Source organism: Aedes aegypti, chromosome 3 (assembly GCF_002204515.2).
Source record: "Aedes aegypti strain LVP_AGWG chromosome 3, AaegL5.0 Primary Assembly, whole genome shotgun sequence".
NCBI lineage: Eukaryota > Metazoa > Arthropoda > Insecta > Diptera > Culicidae > Aedes > Aedes aegypti.
Window position 1 is genome coordinate 75,431,033 of NC_035109.1, and position 25,207 is coordinate 75,456,239.

General features: G+C 35.6%; 1 protein-coding gene across 3 annotated transcripts in view; it reads right to left on the reverse strand.

Moving 5' to 3' along the window:
• Positions 1–17,221, reverse strand: part of LOC5564265 — a 203,874-nt gene extending 186,653 nt beyond the window's left edge. For 2 of the 3 annotated variants that reach the window (XM_021852402.1, XM_021852404.1), the window contains exons 1-2: positions 17,047–17,221; positions 3,463–4,081 (exon numbers count right to left, since the gene is read on the reverse strand). The gene's annotated coding sequence lies outside the window, so the exon portion shown is untranslated. Of the gene's footprint in view, positions 1–3,462; positions 4,082–17,027 lie in introns of all 3 variants that reach the window. The other variant, XM_021852399.1, reaches the window with a different exon arrangement.
• Positions 17,222–25,207: the final 7,986 nt, after the last annotated feature.

The following is a 25,207-nucleotide window of genomic DNA, read 5'->3' on the forward strand; positions in this document are numbered from 1 at the left end:
TGTTATTGTTTAAACCTTTAGTGTTAATTTAATTAGATACTTCACATAACTCCTACTACACTTGTTGAAATTATGTGAAGATTTCAGAGAGATTTATTATAGAATTTCTGGTGGGAATACAATTGCAATATTACAAATATCTGTATTGAATTTAGGGTCAATATATTTATGTATTTTTCGAAGCAACTCATTTAAAATCTTTGAACAAAAACCTGTAGAAATTTAAAACGTCATTCATGGAAGAGTTCCTGTATGTTTATTTCTAAAGGAATCCATGAAAAAAAAATCAAGAGTCCTTGGAAGAATTTCTGCAGGAATTTCTGATATATTTCTTAAGAAATATTTGAAAAAATAAAACAGATATTCCTGCAACAAGTCTATCAGTGATCCGGCTAGTAATCAGTGTTGACCAGTCTCATTTCCCCGAAATTCGAATTGTGAAGCCATGAACTGTTATAACTGTGCGTTGTATTCCTGAGATGGAGGGGGAGGTGGTTGGGCTTGAGTGTTGCACATGGGACCCGACAGTTTCGACCTCGGTGGGCCGCAATTCAAGTTTCGGTGAAATGATTCGCACTCACTCACTCACTCATTTCATTTCACCGAAACTTGAATTGTGGCTCTCTGGGATCAAAATTGATCGATTTTGTGTGCAGTACTCAAGGGGTCGTGCACAAATTACGTCACGCTCCGAGGGGGGGGGGAGGGGGTCAAGCCAAGCGTGACAAGTCTTACAAAAATTTCGGAGGACTCATACAAAAAATGTGACAAAGGGGGGGGGTCAAAAAAGTTGAAATTTAGCGTGACATAATTTGTGTACCATCCCCATGCTTAACCATCTGCTATTCTATCTTAGGAGGATAAAGCATGGTTGTAGTAGTTCGTGGCTTCGTAGTTCGGAAAATGTTATTTTCGGGGAAATGAGTCTGAGCAACACTGCTAGCAATTATCTAGGATTCTCTCAATTTTTCATGTCGATAAATCTAATAGGAATAATCTATTCGAACATCTTTCAGAAATTTTTAAGCAACCATTTATCTCTATAAAATGGAAGAATCCCTAGAGGTATAGGTAACGTAGGTATAGAAACATCTCGACACCTTAGATATTTTTGACGAAATTTCCAGAACTGCTGAACGTGTTCCTGCCAGAATCTCCTACATTGATTCTGGCAGGAACAAGTTTAGCAGTTCTGGAAATTTTCTAGAAATACACAAAGAGTTTTTTTTTTGTAAAATGCTAGAAGAATTTCTTTAGGGGATTGTAGAAAAATTCCAATTCAGGATTCTAACATCAAGCGATGTATTTGAAAAAAAAGTGGCTAGAAGAATGTTTCGATCATTCCAGGGAGAATCTCTGGAGGAATAATTTAGCAAACGCCTGGCCAGACATGACAGTTCGAAGTTGTCTGATTACTCCTAGGTACATCAGACCACGATAGGATCATTTCTAAGACGACAGCTCTTCTGATGAGCAAGTATAGCAAGTAACCTGATGTACATACGTTTAGGGACGAATGACCTTCGGGTTAAAGTCCCTCACAAACAACAACAACAACCTGATGTACAGGTTTGAATGCGCATCTAATAAATGACCATATTCTGATTTTTGGCGGAATTCTTGATAATGGAATTAGGGGAATGTTCTTAATATTTCCAGGAAAAAATCTTCAACAAACTTGTTGGAAATGTGTGGTAGGATCAACTCGTCTAGTGAGCAAGGGGAACCTTTTTCAAAATGATCACTCCGGGGTCAAATCTTCTGACAACCCCTTATGGAGCAGAAATCAAGTTCCACTTATCCTTCAGGTACATCTTAGAGACCAGAAATATACTTCTTCGATAATTAACAGAAGATTGATAGCCATATTTTCTATGGTGCACAAATAATTGCTGGTGGCAAACAGTGGCACATATTATGAAATCATCATTCTAAAGTCAACTTGAATGATACCCCTCAAAGGAGGATTAGCCTCCTGAAGTTTGATACCCATATAATTGGCGTTTCACTGATAAGTTCTTGAATTCAACAGGGATATCTCTAAAAGTTTCTTCGTGAATTCATCCCAGGAAATTCGAATACTGTGATAAAATATTTACGCAACAAACTTGAAGGATCTCAGAACCTGTAACAACTGAATGTGAAAAATAGGAATTTTGGCACCCGATTCTCCACAGAATCTGTCTAGATATATGATGAGGGTACTTCTAAGAATGGGTTTCTCCTGGAAATTCTTCGCTTATTAACTAGGGCATTAGCTTAAAGATTCACACTTTGAAGATTTATTCTGGAGTTCATCCATTGATTCTTTTACGGATTTCCTTCAATATGTTTTGTTCATTTTGTTATACTACCTTCAAGAATTTAGCAGGAAATTGTTTTAAGGTTACTTCCGGAAAATTCTCCAGAGGTTCCGAAAAAAATCTTTCAGAAACGATTTCAGAAAATCCTTCGGATTATTCTAGAATTTTTTTTGTATTTTTTCCCTGAGATTTCTTGATATATACTCTTGCAGGAGATAACTCTTTCAAAAATCTCTGCAGAAACTTCTGGGTTCTTAAGAAATTAGTGGAAGAATTCTTTGAAAAGTGCTTGAAGAATTTTTCGGCATAATTATTTGAAAGAATCTCAGGACCAATTCCATAGGGAAGGAATCTTTTTGTAATGGATTGACGAATTACTGAACAAATCTGTGTAGTAGCTCCAGAAGGGTTTCTTGAACGAATTCCTAAAAAATCCCTAAACCGTTTTCTTGTAAAATCCCGTGAGGATACAAGAATAAAAGCTCTGGAAACCTACCGATAATTTCCTGGAGTGACAACGTGAGATATCGGTGGAAGAATTTACAGACGAAATCCTTGTAGGAAGTATTGGACGAAAACCAGAGAAATCTCTGGTGTAATTTTCGGAACAGGAAATTCATCAGTAAAAATTACTGGACTGCTGACGAAGAGAAGCAAAAAGAGAAAATTCTAGAGGAATTCTTACAAACATCCCGTAAGAAATCGATGGAGAAACTTTCAGATAAATCTCTAAAATGATTTGTTCTTCTGAAGCCATTGCCGTTGTTCTTCTGAAGTAGGTACCTTCGCTTGTCACACGATATGCGAGTGCCAAAATTATCAATTGACAAAGAATAATATTGACTTAATAACTGTGGAAAGGTTCAAGAAAACTTTGCTGAATAAAAGGCTCCGTCCCAGTTTGGACGTTACGTCAAAAAAGCGATTAAGATTGTTTTATGGTGATGTAGCGTTGAATCAATTCAAACCATCGAAAATTCCCACCCAAGGTGCTTGATTCCTCAGTAGCAATCGACAACTCGTGTTAGCAACCGTAACAAAATGTATCTAAAATCCGCAGTTCTCCATCTCAAGAACTTTCGGAAAGAAACACACATCAACTGCCAGTAAACACTCTGTTAGTGCTTTTCGAACCATTTACTTAGCAACTCACACTTACCTTGGGCGCAAATTTATTTCTCCTCAGTCCTCTCTCCTGCCGCCTGTGGGGGGGTTGCAGTTTCGTACTTGCCGCTGTTGGGGCCAAATAGACGCGCGTTTTTAAACGGTAAACTTTTTACCGGACACAACAAGATCGCGAACTGTTGCAAATAGCAGCACACGGAGTCTTAACCGTCTGACACTGACCACAAAAGCCTCGTCAAGACACAACAGCCCGGGTGCACTTAGAATGCCGCCACAGTACCGAAACGAAAGAAACAAACTCCACCTGGTACCGGTTTAAGGCGAGCTTCGGTTCACTCACACCACTTCCCGACGACCACTACTGGCTTCCTAAGAGCCTAAAGGTTGCGTAGACGTTTCACTTTCAGTTTTGCGGCCTGCAAGCCGTGTATTATTGTTGCTGCTGTTGTTGGCCGACAGACGGCGACAACGCGTGGTTGTTCAGGATTAATCAACTTGATCTCCAGCTAAATGTATAAGAATTTTGTTGCCTCACTTTGTTTCTGGTTTTTGCTCATTCACTCACTCGTTGATGTGGGGGATATTCAAATCCGAATATGCCACATGTATTTCCGGAACTGGTGACGTTCGTTAGCTATCCAGGTTGTGAAGATCTGTATGGGGGGAAACGATAGCAGCTGATGACTCAGAAAGGAATTCTTCGCACTTGGGAAATTGGAGAGGAATTTGGAGTCACTGATTGGGGTTCACTTGGGGGCTTTGCGTGTGAATGTGCGGTTGATTTCATGCGAATTTATTGATTCACTTGCGAGCAGTCTATAAGGTAGCAGTAGACGAATTCCATACCAATTCAGTCAGTCACCGAACGAGCACGATTCCCAATTATTCTGACTTATATTGAATGGATTTCATCAGTAGCGATAGCTTTTCATCCTCTTTAAGGCCAAAGAACGGAGAACTTTTAGATACTTGAGTGGCAGTCGGTGTAGCAGAGTTTGTATGTACATGAAATAAAAAACATCAACACTTAAGATCTATTTTGCTAAGTTCTGTAGACCGTTGTATACGTGTGCAGTGCGCGGCAAATGAACTCACCTTTCACTTGCTGTGTATTCGAGTTTTTAGTCTGATCGTTAAACCGACTGCTATGAAGGATCAGTTGCGAGTCAATTGGATTCAAGGTAAATAAGTCAATTCAGCTGTAATTGCGACGATCAGAAACTGTCCTTACTCCGGTAAGTTTCAACATTTCGAAACGAACCAAATGATACACTTGATTACCAATCATCATTTGAATTTTAAAACTACTATGGCTAATATTCTGTAAAATGCTAGGAAAACATTTGTTCAGCACATGCAGAGCGAAACGGTTTCGATATAGAAGTAATTCCTTCTCCAAATAGATGACGCAGTACGGGAATTGTTTATCAAGCTTATTTATGTTTTAGGTGTAGCTAAGCAAAACAAGAGGCAGGTGTGTTGCACGCGTGCATCAGGAAGCACACGGTAGATTGTTGATGAAAATAGTTATTTTATTGTTGAATTTCGACATGAAAAAATGTGCTTTTGAAAAATATGCGATTAGCGGTCTAGGAAGAGGAAAACACTATGGAAAGCAAAATATTGATGGCGGGAGAGTCGGGTTACAAAAACATTATTTAATTTATTGATGAAAACTTTTAGATATTTCCTTATAATACAAAATATTCCAAGAATAGAGATTAGCAACAAGGAAATGGGTCTGGTGTTGTGGTTAGAACACACGCCTCTCACGCCAAGGACCTGGGATTAAATCCCATTCTCGAGATTGCAGTGACGACTTCGGAAGTTCCGAGAAGTCAATTAGCAAAGAAAGCTCTGAGTCAATAACTGTGACAGTGCTCATAAGCACACAAAACTAAGAATTAGGGTCTGTTCCAGTTAGGACATAACTCCATAAAGAAGAAAAAAAAATAGAAGAAGATCTTCGAATACTATCAGAGTAAACCATTGAGAGAGAATCGATTTATGAAAATCGCATGCATGAACATTCTGTAGTCATCAGAGAGGTAAAACAATTCAACCAGACGGTAGATGACAGGCGGAATCAACAAGAGGACACCGATCTATCTTTGTGCGTGCTCAAGAAGTTAAGATCCTGTCAGATCGCAATCTGTCAGTCAAGTAGCAGCGTTTATTGGCATTAAAAGTGAGGGCCGGCCAAGTGTGGTTTTTTTCTCCCAGGTACGGCTTCCTAGCGTGACTATACGCAAATCAAGTTGAGGGTTGGCATCCGCTCGAATTCCCAGTGTTCAAATGTTTGCCGTTTTGCGATTGGTTCCACAATCATCATCCATCGAGACTCCTCCTCGATGGGTGCTGCTCTTAATTGGTGTGTAATTAGTCTATTATTGGGTAATTCGTTTGTCAGGCGGCGGTAATGATTTTCGCTTTTCGGCGCGTTTATAATTGCCTTGCTTATGGTGTTATTATTGTCACAAGAATAAGCTACTTGACTGGAGGCGGATTAGGGCTGTTCGGTAGGATCATAGTAATAGACATAATGGATATGTTTGACAGGTGTATAACTGCCACTATCTAATGTGAATGTGATTCAACTCAAAGTATGTCTTTAAATTATAATATAAGGTGATCTTAAGAATTCAGCCACTCGCTGAAATATGATCATATTTATATTACACTTAGGTCTGTTTCAATGTAATAATCTCAAATGTTACAATAACTAAACAATGAATTACAGAAATAAAAAACTTGACTCAAATGTTACAAAAACTAAATATTAACTAACGACACAATATAGTTCAATCTCCGCAAGGTTTTGTCTGCGTCTTTTCGTTGACTTCAAAATGTTTTTTTATAGAAAAACTTGTTTCTCCGTTTGCTTTGAAGAAGCCTTTTCAATTTGACAAAGTTATTCATCATTTACAATCTTTAACATAGTGACTACCAACAATATAACATTTTCAAAATATGATTTTTTTTAAAGTTACCTAACAAATGAAAAATTGGAATTGTCTGCCGTAGCAAATTACAAGTTTTCATCCAAAATCGCCATACCGATACAAACACGTTTAAATATACAACTGAAAATATTTCACGATTGTGAGCATTTGTTCTACTGTACGATACTCTCCATGCATCACACTTGCTACTAAAGCACAACAGAAAAAAGATTAGAAAACCATATTGTTTAACACTTATTCTTTTTTTGCCTTGCTTCAAGATAACTTTCAGAAATCAAGCTAACTGAGATCTGCCACTTTCAAAAAGGTCAAAAATTCAACAAGGATTATGAAGTGAGTGCTTAAAAAAAATCTATGAAAAAAGTCGAAACATTTTTGGAGATCTATGTTAAAAAATACAGTCATCTCTCCCTTACTCGATATTGAAGGGACCATCGAGTTAGGGAGGTATCGAGTTACAGAACACAAAAGCAGTGCAAATGCGTTCCAAGGGACCATCGAGTTAGCCATGAAAACTAACTTTTACTATGGTTCTCTAACTCGATATCGAGATACGGAATATGGAGTAAGGGAGAGTTAACTGTAACATCAAACGCAAGAAATTCCAATGATTCTGGATTAGCTTCAACAAATTGATTCTGGATTGACTTTAACAAATCAATTATACGACAGTGTGTTGCGTTTATAATCTCTGGTGTAGATAAAAAATAAGCATCCAGAATAGATAGAAATGCGAATCTTTGAATCTTCATCATCTTATTATTTCTGGAGTAATGTTCCAACCAGATTAAAATCATTGCATTTCTCCCATGTAAACTTCGTCGTAGCGTAGAGGTAAACGCACAAGATCATGTTGGAGATGAGTTCAAAGCCCGGTGTTCTAAAATTATTATGATTTTAAATTTTCTTGAAATTTCGGGTGCTCAGCGATACAACTTTAATAGGGTAAAATTAGACCTTTATCGGACACAAATAGTTTACAGGAGAAACTGACAAAAGATCCAAAAAATTACATTAGTGATAAATTACCTATCTCATCTTAAAAAAATGTTACTTTTCACCTACTGTCCTTTAGTCGTTTTCTTTCCCGTTCATTCCCAAATTTCAACAGAACATAAACAAAATAAAAGTGGTCAATTTTCAACGAAAGCTCTTTATTGTGAAATTGCTCAAGCAATACTGTTGACAAGTAGGCTCTGCCCCAGTCAGGACGTAACGCCACGGGAGAATCATGTAATGAAAAGATTACGAAAGTGCTTCAATTCTCGGGGTATAATAATCCTTGTCTTCTTTGGGTATCATTGATAATTTATTAGCAATGCGTTTCTTTTGGGACAGAACTTGATTCTCAGCATAGTGATTAACTGAGAGCTTTCTTTTACCCACAAAAATCAGAAAAATCATGAAAAAAATCATTATGAAAAGATTGTAGACCGTCCAGGAATCCAATTCAGACACTTTCAGCATTGTTTTGCTTAATATCAGCGGACGTTAGTACTAGGAAGACACCTCTACGACACGATATAGGTGGACAAATGAAATGAGGTGGTAAACTAAACACCAAGCATCCCATGTAACAATTTTAGTTTTACGAATTCCTACCAGGGTGCTATAAATAAACGCCCATAAAACCACGGTCAAGGCACTGTTGCCTTCATCCCATCCCCAAAACGTCTTGTGGATTAGAACGTGACTTGTTGGCCCACTCTAAAAGAGGCTATGAAGTGTATATTTTTAGCGTAAGCGTTAGCGTTAACGTAGTTACGGTATACTTCGTAGATTGGATACTAGCAACATTCATGTTTCTTTTTAATAATCTCATCCTGACTACTTTCAGGAACAAGGCAGGGGAGTATACCTTGTTCAAATCATAAACAATTATACTAAAAGCATGAATATCACTATTCCAGGCCACGCCCATCTTTACCGTAACTTGGGATAGGGGGAGGAAATGTTGATGTAGCAGGCTATGAAGTGTATATTTTTGTCACACAAATAAAGCAAAATAGCATTAATGGTAGCTATTTTGAGGCAACCTGTTCTAGATGAATGTTGCTTTATCTCGAAAATGTTTTTATCATAACGTCGATCTTGCCGGAATTATTCCAACGTAAACAAAACAAAATAAGATTGAAAACACGTCTGTAATAATTTGTTTCGTAGAGCTTGTTAAATTTCTGAAGTGATTTACTTTGATATAGTGCTTAAATCTTTAGTGCCGAGTGAGATTTACTGTGAAATGTGTTGAGAAAGAAGTAAATTTGCATGTGTCCCCTTTGAAAGTGACATATTTTTACTTATTTAGCATTTGCTAAAATAAACCGCCAGGTGAAGAGTTCGTCATTTCTTGGTTTGATTGGGCAGTAATTGTGCTTTAAATTACATTCAGTCAGTTTAATCATCACACCAAAGCATCTTATTAGCGAATTCATGGAGATAATATGATTTAAAAAAGTGTAGGGGGAGATCCCCCAGTACCGGACACTTAAGCCACTAAATTCATAATTCGAAAAATATTGGTTTTATGTGCTCGTGTTACCCATTTATGATAAATATTATCATTTTTATAGTGTACAAAAATAAATTTGAAAATATAAGTATGAATTTCGACATTGCATTTTGATGATGTATTTCAGTACCAAATTGATCGATCTTGAAAGGTGGCACCCAATACCGGACACAATCTGGAAATGCCTCGAATTCTGTAAATTTGAACCTCATTGAATGTGTTTACTTTAGAAATAGCATATAATTGGCAATTCAATGCATTTGCAACATTTACAAGAACAATTTGATTATTTCATAGTTTGCAAGATGTCCATCAAAAACCTCTTTCTTATGTGATGAAAAATATCACATTTTACGATGTTGTTCTGAATGTTAATTTTTCTCAATTTTATTGCATGTTTGATACCATGATCAACGCAATCCATGAAAAATGAATGTATTTTGAGACAATCGTGAAATAATTACAAAGATATCATATAACAAATCAGGCTGTCCGAAACTGGGGGACAGGAGGTGCTTAAACAAAATTGTAATTTGTCCATATTTAGTCCAATTATGGTACAAAATTCATTCATACTATCAAATTAGGATTATGTTCGAATATGCTTGCGTGATCGAAAATATTTTTTCATTTTCAAAATAATTACTAAATAGGCTCAAAATTAAGGCAATACGTCAATTTTTTTGAAATTTTCAATCTTTTGTACTTTTTCAAAAAGGCATGCATATTTCAAGGATGTGTTATTCTACGCAAACATTAGTCTCCATAATAGCTTCCTTTACTACTAATACACCATCTTGATTGGACCATGATTTCTCAATGTTTCGACTTTGTCCGGTATTGGGTGCTGTCCGGTACTGGGGGATCTCCCCCTAATTGTGACAATTGTAGTGAAATTAATATGGCGGAACCATAATTGATAGATTGTCATCAACAAATGCTGTTTTGTCATCATAAATACACGAATAAGGCCACACTGTTATGATTCGGCATCAGGATGTGAAAGTGCCTTAAAAAATGCTGATTGAAGATAATTCAGTTTTTTTTTTCGCTTTTTATGGTTACCAAGCAGCATCCAACAAAGTTTGCAGTTTGGGTATGCTATTAGGAATAAAATGCGCAAAAACAATGAAAACGAACATTATTTTGTCGTCTTTACGCCAGGAATAAGTGTTCGTAATGCAACGCAATGCATTTACAATGCATCTGAAGAACCCAAATACTGATTTAAAAAGTATATAAGGTAAGTTATCAAGATTGAAGTTCAAATCAATCGGTTTAAAAGCAGCTTTTATGACAACAAGGTGTATTATATCAATCTTTCATCATAACCGTCACAAGCAGTTTAAATAGGTATTATATGCTCCAATAAAGCTGGTTTTGTTGCCACAAAATTATAACTTTATGGTTTGTCTCTAGAAGGTTTTGAAAACAACTAAGAGCTGACTTACAAAATATACTTTTATATTAACGTTGAATGTCGCCTCTAGCTATCATAGCATTCACGTAACTGTCATAAAACATTAATAAATCCACACGAATGCCAAATTGATGTGGAATTGTTACTTGGGATATTACGGATGAAAAACAAACTTCAATCGTTTTGTATCACGCACGGGCGATATTAAGTGTATAAATTAGAATGTTCGAGTTGACATGGAAGTCAATTGAAGTGAAAACTTCAATGAAAACCAAGTTTTAGAAAACCACTTCTGATTAAATCCTTGGAGGAATTCATGAGGGAATCTCAGGGAACTTTTGGAGGATTACTTGGAAAAATCTTTGGGCTGATACATGTAGAGCTATATTCTTGGAGATATTCCAGGTAGGGTTACCTATTTCTCAGGAGCACATAAATGTACTGACGAGCCTCCAACCAAACCGTCTCTCAGCTCATCGGAATCCTAGTGTGCTGCGCTTCCTGGAGGCTCACGAAAATTCTAAAAGCGCGCGCTAGGTGATGTGCTCCCGGGGAGACTCGTCTCATGCGCTGTTCGGCGCTACGGCTCACCATCGGTATCCAAGTTGTGAAACAACTACTTAGTAACGAAGAGCATCTACAACTATTTTCGCTTCATTATACAGGTGTCTAGATGGTCTACATGATATGGTTGAAGACTCGCGATCCAAGAGTTACAATTTCGAACCCCATTGAAAACTTTTGTAATCACTTCAATTATTGCGCTGAATTTTAAACAGCACATGTGATGGAGCGCATGAGACCGCAGTGAGACACATTTCAAGAAAAATGAGGCGCACCAAAAAAGGTCTCACAATGTACAGCGCTCCCGTGCGCTCGCAAGCAGTGAGACTCCTGCACCTAAGGCTACAGCACGTGCACAGTAACTCTAATTCCAGGAAACACTTTTGAAGGAAAATCTTGAAGTAATTTCTTGTAGAATCCCTGGAAGAATTCATCAACATCATCAACATCAAAGCAACGATCTCAACTTCAAACTGCTTCTTAGCTACTACAGTCATTCATTGATATTTTTTTTGGTAATTTTTCTAATTTAGGATACTCTACTGGACGAATTTCAACTGTGATTTATGGCTTTCGCAGACTAGGGAATTTAAAACGGAAAGCTAGCAAAAAAAAGCCAATAACATACAGCATAGTAGCACAGTCATTCGTAGTTAACAGTTAGAGCCTCGTAAATCAGTTTAGTGCATGTCATTGTTAATAATTTAAAAAGTGTCCTAAATCCGTTCACCCACATCAAATGAATATTATTGTATGTCTCATCACACATGTCCCGAGTAATCAATGTTAACATATGCAATATTTATAAACGCAGCGAATTGGACTATCGAAATTCATACATTTTGTCTTATGAAAGATGGAATGATTATTGCAATACGAACGTTTTATGTATCGTTTAGCACCCAACGTCAAGGCGTCGATAGGCGCGTGGCTTACGCACGGGCCTATCAATCGCAAGATTCATGGATCGATTCCAGGTTGCTGCTTGAATATTTTTTGTTTTGAAATTTTGATTTCATAAGGCAAATTTATGAATCTCAACCCAATTTCTTTTGGCAAATTTTCATAGGGGGTTTCTTTGTATGTCGATAGTCTATTTGTCTAAGTGTAGGAATACAAAAGGCCCCCCCTTAAGCATAATGGCAATAAAAAGCGGTAGACAGTGTAGGTGTAAATCGACTTTGTTGGGTGTTTTATGTTGTGAAAAATAAGTCAATTCTTTTTTAGTTTACCATTGATAAAAAGCCTAAAACAAAGTGTCGAAACTTCGGGCAAAACAAAACTTTCCGGCTGCGCAAGACATAAATCACATATTTAACTACACTTCCTTAAAAGAGAATTATTTCTCACTGGAAGTGTGCTCTTATTTTAAATAGTTGAAAATACAGGCATTTTCGTTCTCTGGGAGAAGAAGTTTGAAAGGTTCTTTCTTCACTTCCAAGAGTTTTTCCCTGTTCCAAATTGATTTTTTTTAAATACTTGCGGTACCTCTGGAGAAATTCCTGGTGAAATCTCTGGAAGAATCCCTGAAGAAATCTCCAGAATAATTCATGGAGGAATCTCGATAGGTCTATTTGGGAAAATTTCTGCAAGTATGCTTAATGGAATTTCTACAGAAATCACTTGAGAAATAACAGGAGTAATTCTTTAAGATCCCTGAAGGAATCCTGGATAAACCCAAGAATGTAGAAATCCCTGCAATAATCTTTGGACGAATCTCTAGAGGAACACCTTCTAAGCAAACAACAGTTCGAATTGTACTTAAACAGTAAGCGCCAAAGATCACCCGACCAGTGCATTACAACAGAACCCGACCAGTACATTACAACAGAATTTGTTACTCGGTTAGCACGTTTTTTCTAACAAAATATGTTATAACTTTGGCTGGTTAGTAGTTAAAATAACAAAAATAATAATATTATTTCCCCTGCACTAAACAAAATTTAAATAACATATTGTTATAATATAAACAAAAGTGTCACTCATTATGTTTCAAATCAAACAACAATATAACTCATTTTGTTATTTTCCATAACTGAATTATAACAAAATTTCTTACAAGCAATTTCCCGCATTTTTCATAACAAACTGTGTTACAATTAAATTGTTTCAATTGAAAACAGCATTTTTTATTATAACTGATTTTGTTTTAATTTTGTTATAATTTCCTCCATCAACTCAAAGTGCTTCTAACAAAAATGTTATTTGTAACAAATCTTGATATAATTGTGCTACAATTTTGTTGTAATTCACTGGTCGAGCACTTTTAGTATAAATCTAGTTCCAGTGAAACATTTTCGCTGATTAAGAGAACACTATGGATATTAACGAAACTTGATTCTCGAAAGAGTAACTCGTGTACTTGTCAACAATTACAAAGCTCAGAACAAGTTTAAATTGTACTTCTTCTCTACTTGAAGGCAAACAACTAACTTGACGAAACTAACTAACTTGACTAACTTGATGTAAACTGTGAAGTTCGGTTAATTACTTAAAAAGTGCGCTGATTAAGCCAAAACATGCGCTTTTATTCGAATTTGTGGTTGCTTGGGCTGACAGAATTCCTGGAGGACATTTAGAAATTCCATGGAGCCCTATCGGAACCGGTCTTTAAAATCTAGTAACGATCAAAAGTTCTCCCTGGAAGAATTCTAGGAGATATCTCTGGCAAAATCCTTAGTGGAATTCCTAGAGAAATTGCTGCAGGGATTACGGTAGAGTTATCTTGGAGAAATTTCTGGTACAATCTTTGGAGGAAACTTCGAAGGAATTTCTGGAGAATTCGCTTCAAGAGTGTCTGGAAAAAGAGCTGAGGGTTTTCTGAAGGAATTACTGAAGCTATATTTGAATTGGTCTCAAAATTGCGTTTGCGGTCAAAAGTTGTTATTCGTCAGCGATAAAAAGTAGTTTTACTTAGAGGTTCAAAACATGAATAATGGCTTGTCGAATGATTAACATTATGTTTGTGAAGTTAAGATAGCCGTAGCGGTAAACACGCAGCTTTTCAGCAAGACCAAGCTGAGGGACATGGGTTCGAATCCCATCGATCGATAATCTTTTCGATTTGGGATTTTTCTCGACTTCCGAGAGCATAAAGTATTTTGGTGTTGGTCTAAAAATGTCCACATCATACCCTACCGGAATCAGTTGCGAAATTTTCCGACCATATCTAATTGGTGCTCTAGTAAATCAGTATAAAAAATCATGAAATTTGAATCGTCGTACCACATAATACGCGTATGAACTTCTGGACATGATATGAACCAGTTCGTTCTGGAAGAAAGTGCCCTTGTGTCTAGAGTGGCCATACTTACAAAAAATGTCTATTCTCCGGTTTCATAGCTTTCATATATTGCTAAAAGAACAAAAAATCGGTTCAAAAATGGATTTTTGTTAGTGTTTCAAAGTCATGGATAATATTTACCCTTAATGCACAAAGTGCCACCTTTTTTGTAGCGTAACTCCTAGAGGTCGCTGAAAGCTTCTTCTAGCACGAAAGTTAAAAAAAGATGTCATTTTAATTTCGGAAGTGTTGAGGTTGTTCAATGAGGTGAACATAGTAATAATATAATATCGTAATAATATGATGACAATAGTGCAGGTAAAAAGGAAATTACCATTATTATTCATCATTTTTAATGACGATACAAGTATGTGAAAATTTAGCTATCTTAGTCTGAATTCGTATCGCTGTGTTAGATAACATTTCAACTTTAGATGTTGTGCGATAGAACCATTAAAAATTTCTTCCATTAGGTTTTATTTTATCATCACTTCCCCTACGAATACTTAAAAGCAATCGTGAATTTAGCAAAGGAATCTCTTAGCTAATAATTGAAGTGGTCTTAGAATTCTGAACTGAAAATCAGACAACTCGCTTTGTACGAAAAGTAAATGACTATGGGATTGCGTAATATGTTAATAGCAACCAAATTTAATACTTTCTTTGAAGTCCCTTTCTTCGAAGTTGTCCCAGAAAGTATGAGCACGACTTCACCTTTTCAAGACTACTGCAGAAACAATCTTATCATCATACATTTGACTGATTGACTCGTGAGGCCAATAACGAAGAAGAACAATTGATTCTTACACTCATAATAAGTATATTTTGCATTTTAAGCGAGTAATTCTGAATTTGTAAATGGTGTAACATTTTTTAAAAGCACTGAATAGAAACAAAAATCCCGATTCCAGCTGTAGGGTCGATTATAAAATGGCCAGAAACAAATCCTTATGTTTAAGTTAAAAAATGTATAAATCAAAAATTTACGTTGCTATTCTAAAAGTAAAGGCATTTAACATGGGTAAATTTGAAATGTGCTATTTTAATATCTATTAAAAATACATAATAGGTTATACCTTGTAATAACTTATAATGTATTGAGATATAATAAGTTATTTCTATTGAAAATACATTATAAGTTATAAGTTGAATGGGATATTTTTTTTTTTTTTTTGTCAAAGTTTACAATTTTATCAAGCAATCTCGAACAGACCCAAAACAAAATTTAAATTAAAATTTATGTGAAAAGTCTTATATATAATGTATTTGAAGTCATCACGTGAAAAGATTCGAGTAGAAATAATTTTTGTAATTGTATTGTATTGGTCTGAGCTAGCCCGATAAAAATTGGTTTTCTAAAATCAAAAATGTCAATGATCAAACAAAATTATCACTCATGAAGATAAAAAATAAAGATAACAAATTATTTTTTTGCTGAAAAAATACTATGATTCTTGTTATTGAAGCCGTGCCCATACTTTTTGGAACACCCTATAAAAGAAAATAATAACTGAAAATTAGTCCTGAAATAACAAGCTCAAATCGAATTTACTAATTTCAGTACATTTTCAGATTCTTAATGCAAATGCATCCACCTGAAAAATGATGTTGCGTATATGCTGAATAAAGTACTCAAATGTCAGTTTTCATACAAGGTCATCAAGTTTGGATACTTGTATCTCTGCTTATAATTAACTTATTGATATGAAATTTGCATATTACTTCAAAAAAGATCTGTGATGAAACCATTGAATTTCATGCAATTATTTTGAAGCTATTAATCACTTTCCGTTTCCGATAAAATAGCCAAATTGTATTTTGCAACAAAAAAAATATATTTTACAAAGTTTTAAATTGCTTCTAATTACGCATGTTTGTAGAAACATGCTCTCTTCTGAATATTCACTATTTGAAATATTTTCAATTAACAATTCTCGCGGAACATTACTAAAGGACCTATGTACAAATGAGAGATTCTCTCCTCTCTCGTTCTCTTTCGATTATAACAGTGGAATACTAATGATTTTGGGAAGTTTTTCACTATAGATCGAAAGTCAATTCCCTTGACTAGCGTTTCATACAAAAAACGCAACAGAAGAGGTTAATGTGACTCAGTTATTTATGAAAGAGAAAGTAAACAAAGAGAACCTCTCAATGTTAGATAGGTCCTTTAGTAATGTTTCGCGAGAATTCATTTGCTTTTCTCAAAATTAAGCTTTCAATGATTTAAAATAAAATCTTGAAAAATGTTATATTTATTTCTTACAGTTGAAACTTCATGTCATGTCAGGCTTTCAGAACCATTCAAAAGTCGTCGAAAGTATGGTCAAACTGAAATCTCATCATCACATCGAGATCTCAGAATGTCATTCACCAGTAGCATTCAAAAACATCACTGTTTTGACAACCACGTTGCTCAGAACGTTTTACTAATTGCTCACATGATATGTCCCAATTAGATTGCGCAAAACTGAAGGCTGTCGTCGCTGCTACTGCACGGGAGAGGACTGCTGCTTTTGACACGACTGGTTTTTCCTTTTTCGAATCCTTTCAACTCGCGTACTGCTGGTTCATTAATTCAAACAAGTTTTTTTATTCTGCTTTTCGCGAATCCACAACCACACAAACACACTTTCAAACTTTTTGGTTCTGCTCCTTTAGTATTTCACAAGTGCGAAAAATTCCACTGGTTCGACTGATTCTTCGTTCATTCTGAGAACTTCTTTTCGTCGTATTTTCTTGCTTCCAAAAAATCACATGTCACTTAATTCGGTTTCTCGATTCGGCCCCTTTTTGCCGTTCGGTTGTTTTCATATTAGCGCACTCTCCCTCAATGCTTTTCACAATTCATTATCTTCACCTTTTCCCACACTACTCACGCAGTTAATTATTCCAGGGAAACCAAAAAACCCCTCAGAACGAAACGGCTTCAGAATCCAACAAAAAACAACACAACGCTCCTCCAAAGAAAATAATAAAAAAGAGCCCGCAAGCAGAGAACAGGTTACTTGCTTCCGCACGCAACGAAATCTTTCACTCGACTGCGATCGAGTTTTGCCTTTTGAGAATGTTGCGCGAGTTAAACCGGGCGAAGCGCGCGCGAAGATCAACAAGAGTAGTGTGGTGACTGATGGACGATCATTCGGATGGAGAGTCACAGTGTGGTAGCGCCAGCCAGCGCAAGATCGCCCCTCGTTTCATGAGCGTGGTCAGGATTTTTATCTAAATGGGTTGCAAGCTAACTCAAAAATACAAATTTAAGCATGAGCATGAGTATTGATGACCGTACAATTCGTAGTTGCTACTCCGTGATTGATCAGAATAATCAAAAATGCACAAGGAACCAACAGACGGAGCTTGGGAGTAGCTTACCATCTCCAGTGTACAATTTAGTGAATTCCAAACGTAATGAAGTCAATAACAGGCCACATCCTAACTGCCATCGGCGAAGGGAAGGAATGTTGATGTAACATCCATTGTTACTGAAGACCAAGAATTACCTCTGCATCTTCATGGTTGTCGTGGGAAGGATTTATTAGCTTCTCAATCTGGACTCACTTTGGTTAGTCATGCGATTCATTTACCTTCAATTTGAAAAGTCATCTATTTAAAAAGATGAAGATTGAATTTAAAATATGTCGACACCACAGAACATGAGCCATTTAAGGCTCATGACTCCATCATTCAATCATCAGCAATCATCAAAATTAAAAAAAAACAGTTTTTTGTTCAAATTTTAAAAAATCCCATGAAAATCTATCATTGCATTACATATATTATTATTATCATTATTTATCTTTATTAGGACATTACATATATAGTAAGTTCAATGCAATGCACATTGGTCTCAAAGCCATATATAAGAAGACAAAAATGATTGCGCCTAAACCGTCAATTTTAGATATATGGTTGGGTTTATTCTACGACTGGCGTGAGGTGACAATTGTCACCTCGCTATACGACACCGACAATTGTCACCTCACGCCAGTCGTAGAATAAACCCAGGTGTCTTCGGCAAAATTTTTCCCTAGTTTTCAGGCATTTTTTTCACTGATGTGAAATTAAGGTGGCCCACATGGTTAACGAGATCAGAATAAAAATCTTTTTTTGCTGACGCATTTAGGCTTACAGAATGTTCTACAATGTTTTAGAACAACCGATTTGGTGCAACTTTTGTCGACGAACCCAAATTTATGATGAGTTATCCATTATCACCACCATCATTTTCAAAATTAAATTTATGAAAACTTCGTAGAACATCAAATTGTTCTAAAATCAAAATTAGCCTTAGTTACCCAAAAACATGACTTTTTAATGAAAAAATTGAATTTCTTTGAATTGTTTAAGTTTTTTCGCCGGAAATTTTGTTTTTTTTTTCTGTAAAACTTAAATTTATAAAGCATCTTGCCTTAATTACGAGTTTAATAGTGCATATATCTTTAAACATGTGCATACATATTTTTGTTTTGAAATTATTTAAAACTCGTTGCAGAGTCCTTCCCAAAGGATTAAAAAATGAGAAAACCAGTTTCAGCTTTAGAGATAATATTTAACTGGCAAAAATTTGAAAAAATGGCTTTTTCGCCAAAAAATTATGTTTTTGTGCAGTTTTCGCTAAATAACTTGGCCAAGAAATATTTTCAGTAAAACAAGATGTATGAATGATTTGAAAACAATTGAATTTGCTTCAAAATCATGTAAAAACATTGGAATCGGTTGAATAATCACAAAGTTGTGGTCAAACAAAGTTAATATTTTTAGTACAATGAGGCAAAATTTGATCTAAATTACTTTTAACAAATTTAGACAAACTTGGTGTTCTACAAGTTTTCATAAATTTAATTTTGAATGTATTGATGCTAAAAGTTTTAAAACCGGTTGAAAAATAACAAAGTTATGTTTACTTCACTGAAGGTCACTGAAAATTCACCTTCATGACGCATGCGCCACCAATGTTAATATTTTTGGTTTGAGGTTTCTCTTTGAATGTGATTTGGATTCAGTAGAATTTTTGGTTTTGAGAACTTTTGAAAAATAAGCCGCACCCTATTACAGAGTTATCAGATTTTCTTCTAAAAATGGTTGTTTTCAAATGCCGATATCTCTGAAAGGCACAAACGGATTCTCATCTTTTGTCGCCATTAGAAAGATTATCTCTGTTTATGGAGGACTGTTTTTTAGATAAAAACATGAAAATAATTAGTTTTTATACGAAAATCGTCCATTACTTGAAAAATAATCGAGATAGCTCTTTGGTGCCTTCAGCAAAAATGTGAAAAATCGATAGTTCTGAAAGTGTTTCATACAAAGTATTCATGAAAAATCAATGTTTTAAGATATATTCACCATAAACCGAAATTTATATGGTAAAGAAAGTAAAAAAAAAAAGATATTTGATGATTATCAAATGAAAAGAAAAATTGGGAAAGCCATTTGATTCATGAACCTTGTGCCTTCTCAATATGTAAGTTTTATGTAAATTATAAATTAGAGTAGATAAGGTGGGAGAAAAGTTCGACCTTAGTGGAATAATCAATATTTCCAGAAAAACTTTAGCCAATGAAAATAAATAAATACCACACAGTGAATCTTCAAAATATTGGCTACAATTTATCTGAACAAACATGCGTCGAAAGATATAAGTTATAACAGTTTTAAAATTGATTGCCTTAAATGAACTTTTGCCCCTCCAAGAGTTTGAGAGTATGGGGCAAAAGTTCGCTGGCTGAAACATTAAAAATCGATACTTTTATGACAGGTATACTTTATACGAGCCGAAAAATTATGTTATGTTTGCAGATAAATACACACTAAATTTCAAATAAAAATGGCCTAGAACATGGTGAACTGTAATATACCCAAAAGTAGCAGTTTTTCTTAGAAAAAAAAGAATAAGAACGTAGAATTTTTCTGATTTTTTGGGCACAATCAAACGTATTTTGCCAAAATTCAAAGTAATATGTGGATTTTAGACAACTTTTGTAGCTTTGTTCCGTGAAATAATATATGGCTCGCACTTTTTCCCCGCTGATTCGAGCTTTTGCCACACTTAAATGGATTCCAAGAATTTATGCCAAAACTAACACATCTCATAGCATCTTTACGATAGGCCTAGAAACTCCCTTAAATAAAAAAAACGAATTAGATTTCATTTTATTTCATTCCATGCAATGAAACTTCGACCGAAAATTGCAAACTTCACGGCTTTTTTTCAAATCTCAATAAATATTTATAACAGATGGAGTGACTTGACGAACATTGGAACCAACTTGAATAGCATTTAAATCATATTAATATTTATCACATTTGTTATGAATCGAGCTAGAAATCATGAATAGGAAATCTTGCTCAACTCGAACTTTTTCCCCACTTTACTCTATACACTGTGAGTGATAACGACTGGTCCTTGTTTCTTGCATAAATACATAAAAGTAACGTTCATGCCGTTTTCACGATTTTACTTATTTGAAATAGAAGCATAAAACGAGCTCATCAATTGATAATCCATCGTCGAAAGGTCTGCTGCAAATCAGTTTCAATTTCGTCACCAACACACCTAAAGCACACTGGCTAAATGAACTGGCCAACCAAACGCACGCAAACAGGACGAACGAGACCACAACCGAAACGCTAAATCCTACTTGATTTCAAGGGTCATTTTGAAGCACCCTCAAAATTCCATTCTCAGATTTAACGCAAACCGATTATTATACACAAGCCCTGCACAACCTCTTTTTGTATGAAACGATAAACTATAAAACACATTCACATCCCTTTCCTTGGACTCCTCCAACGTCCTCCAATAATTTCCTAAGTATGATTCCACCAGTATTTCTTCCAGAAATAATTTCTCTAAGCAACATGTTAGTTAGTGCAAAAAATTCATCTCCGAAAATTAAAAAAAAAAATACAAACAGGGAATCCTCTCTCGTTGTGAAATTCATCACTTCCCGTGGAACACGCCTAAATTTAGGCAATTTCTAAAGATTTTTTCAATATCGAACGGAAATACAATCAATTCAACTTATTTTGATCATAAAATTTGTACTGGAAATATATTTTAAGCATCATCACATTGGCACCGTTTCAAATCTTTGTTTATACATAGCTAAGAGTTTATAGATGTCAATCAACACCACACTCAACATGAATCTGAAATTTTACAATATTTTCATTGAAATAATCATTTTTAAACATTTCACAACACACAATTCGACAATAGACAAACAATATTCATAAACTACAGGTTACATTTATATATGTGCTTTATCAGTAAGAAATAGAATCGTGTGACACGGAGATCAATTTCACCCGAATTTACGATATTTTTCTAAGATTTCAACTAACGATGCATTCAATTTCTCAACAGATGCATTCAAGTATTTCCTCTTGAATGCTTTCAGGAATCACACTTGGAATTCCTCTCAGGATTGATTCAGGAGTTTTTTACACATTACTTCTGGTAATAATTCTTGGTCTATGTAGCTTTCCATGAATTTCAACAAGGATTCTTACGTCAATCTCTTTCCTGGCGAATTTCTCTGGAGATTCTTAATAAAATTCATGAAAGATTTTATTGAAAGTTAAAAAAATTATCATCTCTGGCAGAACACCTACTTAAATGTTTGGAAACATCCTGATACAAATCATTACACTTTTACATAGATAATTTATACGATGAATTCTTGGACAAACCAATGCGGCATATTAGATAGAATTCCTGTGAGAAATCAAATTATATCTATTGAGATATTTTTGGTTTTATTCTTGAGTCATTTTTACAAAAGAACTTTTTAAAATGTAAATTTCAGAAAAGAGTATTTGTGGAAATACAATTCTTGGAAAGTGGGGAGTGATTAGCATAAGCATAAGCATAGATGACTGTACAAATCGTAGTTGCTACTCCGTGATTGACTAGAGCAATAGAAGTTTCACAGAGTTTCATTGAATAAGGCTTGGGATTAACATACCATTCCTGAATGTGCACAAATCGAGAGCTCGAATTTTGAAAGTCAATAACGGCCACGTCCTTACGGTCATCGGGGAAGGGAAGGAATGTTAGTGTGACTACTGTTGTTACAAGAGATCGAGATCACCTCTTCATCTCCACGGTTATCATGGAAAGGATATTGGGTTGATTGGTAAGGTAGAGATCTGGGAGTCACCAATTTTTTGTGATGCGATCCATGATATAATCACACCTAACCGAATTCGCGATATCATTTCGAAAATCTATCTGTGATCACAGATATCTGTAGGCAAGAACAGGAAAAAATCTGTGTTAATTACAGATAAATCTGTCTATGTGGCATCACTGCCGCCATTATATATGGGATTTAACATTGTGACAGCATTGCTGTTCACACAACGATGGAGCTATCTATGCTTTTCATTGCGGCCGTTTTGGTAATTTTAATGATTCATTGCTCTGAATGGCATTCAAGTTCATTTCATGCAAATAATCGATAATCCTTAATTGGTATACTTTTATGGCAAAGGACAGGAACACTATTGCCATAATTGACAACAAAGACAACGATTTTTCTAACCAACTTTTAGAAGCTTCAAGTCAATTTAATACTTCTGTTTAAAACAACTGTTCAAGACTTCAAGTAGTAATTAGCATTGACAAGTCATGCTTCTGTATTAGAAACACGGTTAAAATTTGTTTTCTTTTCGTACTGTTGACTTGTTGCTTCCATAAGTAGTATACCTACCCTAAATATGAATGCTAAAAACAATATTTTAAAAATTCATACAATAACCTTCACAGCAATTTAGGGATCGTTCAAATATTACATAACGGAGGAGAGAGAGAGGGTCTACCGTAGTGTTACGGCTCATACAAAAATTTTGAATTTTCCATACAAAAGTTGTTACGTTGGGAAGGAAGGGTGTCCGTTAAGTGATATTTGAATCATCCCCTAATTGGTTTTGGTTTTCCCGTCTCCCAAAGGTGGACAATGGGATCAGACCTCACCCACGCTGGCTACGCTCATGCCTTGTTCATATCCCTCTACAGTGCATTCCATCGTATCGTCACATTCGTCGTCGTCGTGTTCGCTTATTCAAAAAATATCATTGCGCTTTGCTGGTCATAAATGCTGCTTGCAACCTGCAATGCAAAGCGCCGATGTGCAGAAACCGTCCACGAGGACGGTGCGATGGCAACGGATACTGCGGGTTTCAAATTGGGCGTCGCGACGGTTAGCGACGGATCGGCTGTAGCCGACGGATGTACATTGCTTATTTGCCGCCAGAAGCGAATGGCAGTTGAATCACATGTCTCGATGCGCAGGTTGCAGTTGGCGCAACATTTGCGCGAGATACAAACGCGATCGCGGTGACGCGACGGCAACACTACAAACACTACTACATTCATGCTGGATGAGGTATCGCATGTGATTAAATAGGGATGATCAATTGTCACGTAATATTATTATTTTGGCTTGAATTATTGTGCACAACTTTTTCTTTATTATTTTGATTTACTGACGTGGTGCCGGACACCCTCAATAGGGTCATCGGAGAAGGGAAGCTTTTTAAGTGTGACAACCATTGCACTAGAGACCGAATGATGATGAGATCCATTATATAATCAGTATATAATATTATTAATCAAGCCCAACCGGATTCGCAATATTACTCGAATACGCATTGCATGCCAAACGAGTGTGCTTCCGGTCTCATAGATGGACAAAATACTACTGACTCGAACCCGCCTTTTTTTTTCTTCATATTACGCGAACCGGATACGATTGATCCTTATTTTTTGCATCGCTCGTAGGAGCAACTAGTACAATTGATAGAATATTACTGGAACTGATAGAATTGCGTCAATTTTTCAAATAGTTTGAAAATTTGAGGTTTGTAATTTAAAATTAGTGTGTAATCCTTTCGCTTGAAATCAAAATGATTTAAGGCTTATCTGTAGTTTGCCCTATTGTTTAGATCGGAGAGTTTCAATTTTCGTTTTTAAGAGTTTTGTTTGGTACTCTTATGCATAAATCTAAAAATAAATGAAAATAAAAAAAATGTTGAATTACCGTGGTGAACTTATCTCTTAAATTTTGAAAGACAAATACGTAGAAAAGTAAGGAAATCCAACATTAATTTATTATGTTTTAAATAAATAATATTGCATTACAATTGTGGTGCCAAAAATAAGTCAAGAGACATTTTGGTCGATTTTGAATTAGATGTACTGAAATATTGTACTGTTTTGAAGATTTCCAACAGTGTTTTTAACTGGTATTTTTATCTGAAAAGATATCATAATTCGTAGAAGATTGGCTTGTATCTTTATTGGGGTACAAAATTGCTGAAAAACTTTATAACCGTTTTACCAAAAGCAAGTTTTTGTCACTTACACCCATGGATGCCAATTTGCGCTTCTGATGGGTTTGAAGCAGTTTAAACCAGACTTCTAAAAATTAAAACCTTATCCAGAACATTGAGCATGAAAGTTATCAAGGAAATTACCAATGAGAACATACTAAAGTATCAGAATTGTTTTTTGGGAACAATGCCTCTACAAGACTTCAGATCCAGGGCCCCTTCATTTGTAAATACGGCCCTGCCCAAATGGATGGCACATTTGTCCCATATTGCTGAAAAATACGCTATTTTGGATGATATTTGAGAACAATGGCGCGGGAAATGGGTAGGACATGTACTACGCACAAAAACACCTGGGTAGGACAGCCTATGGTTCTTCCTACCTACGGTTCAACAAAAACAAGATCGGCAGAATTTTTTAAATAGTGGTTTACGCAACAAGTAGCAAAATGATGATTTTTACAGCACGAATCGTACATTTATCCAACGAGGCTTGCCGAGTTGAATAATTACGACGAGTGCTGTAAAAATCGAGTTCTGCAACAAATTACGTGCAACATATTTTTGCAATTTCGTAGAAGACCACTTGCGTACCAGAAATCATATCGGAATGCATTTACCATTATTTAAAAAATGTTGTGTAATGATTTATTACATAACTCAAAACAGTTGCGTAATGAATCATTACAGTACTGGTTTCAG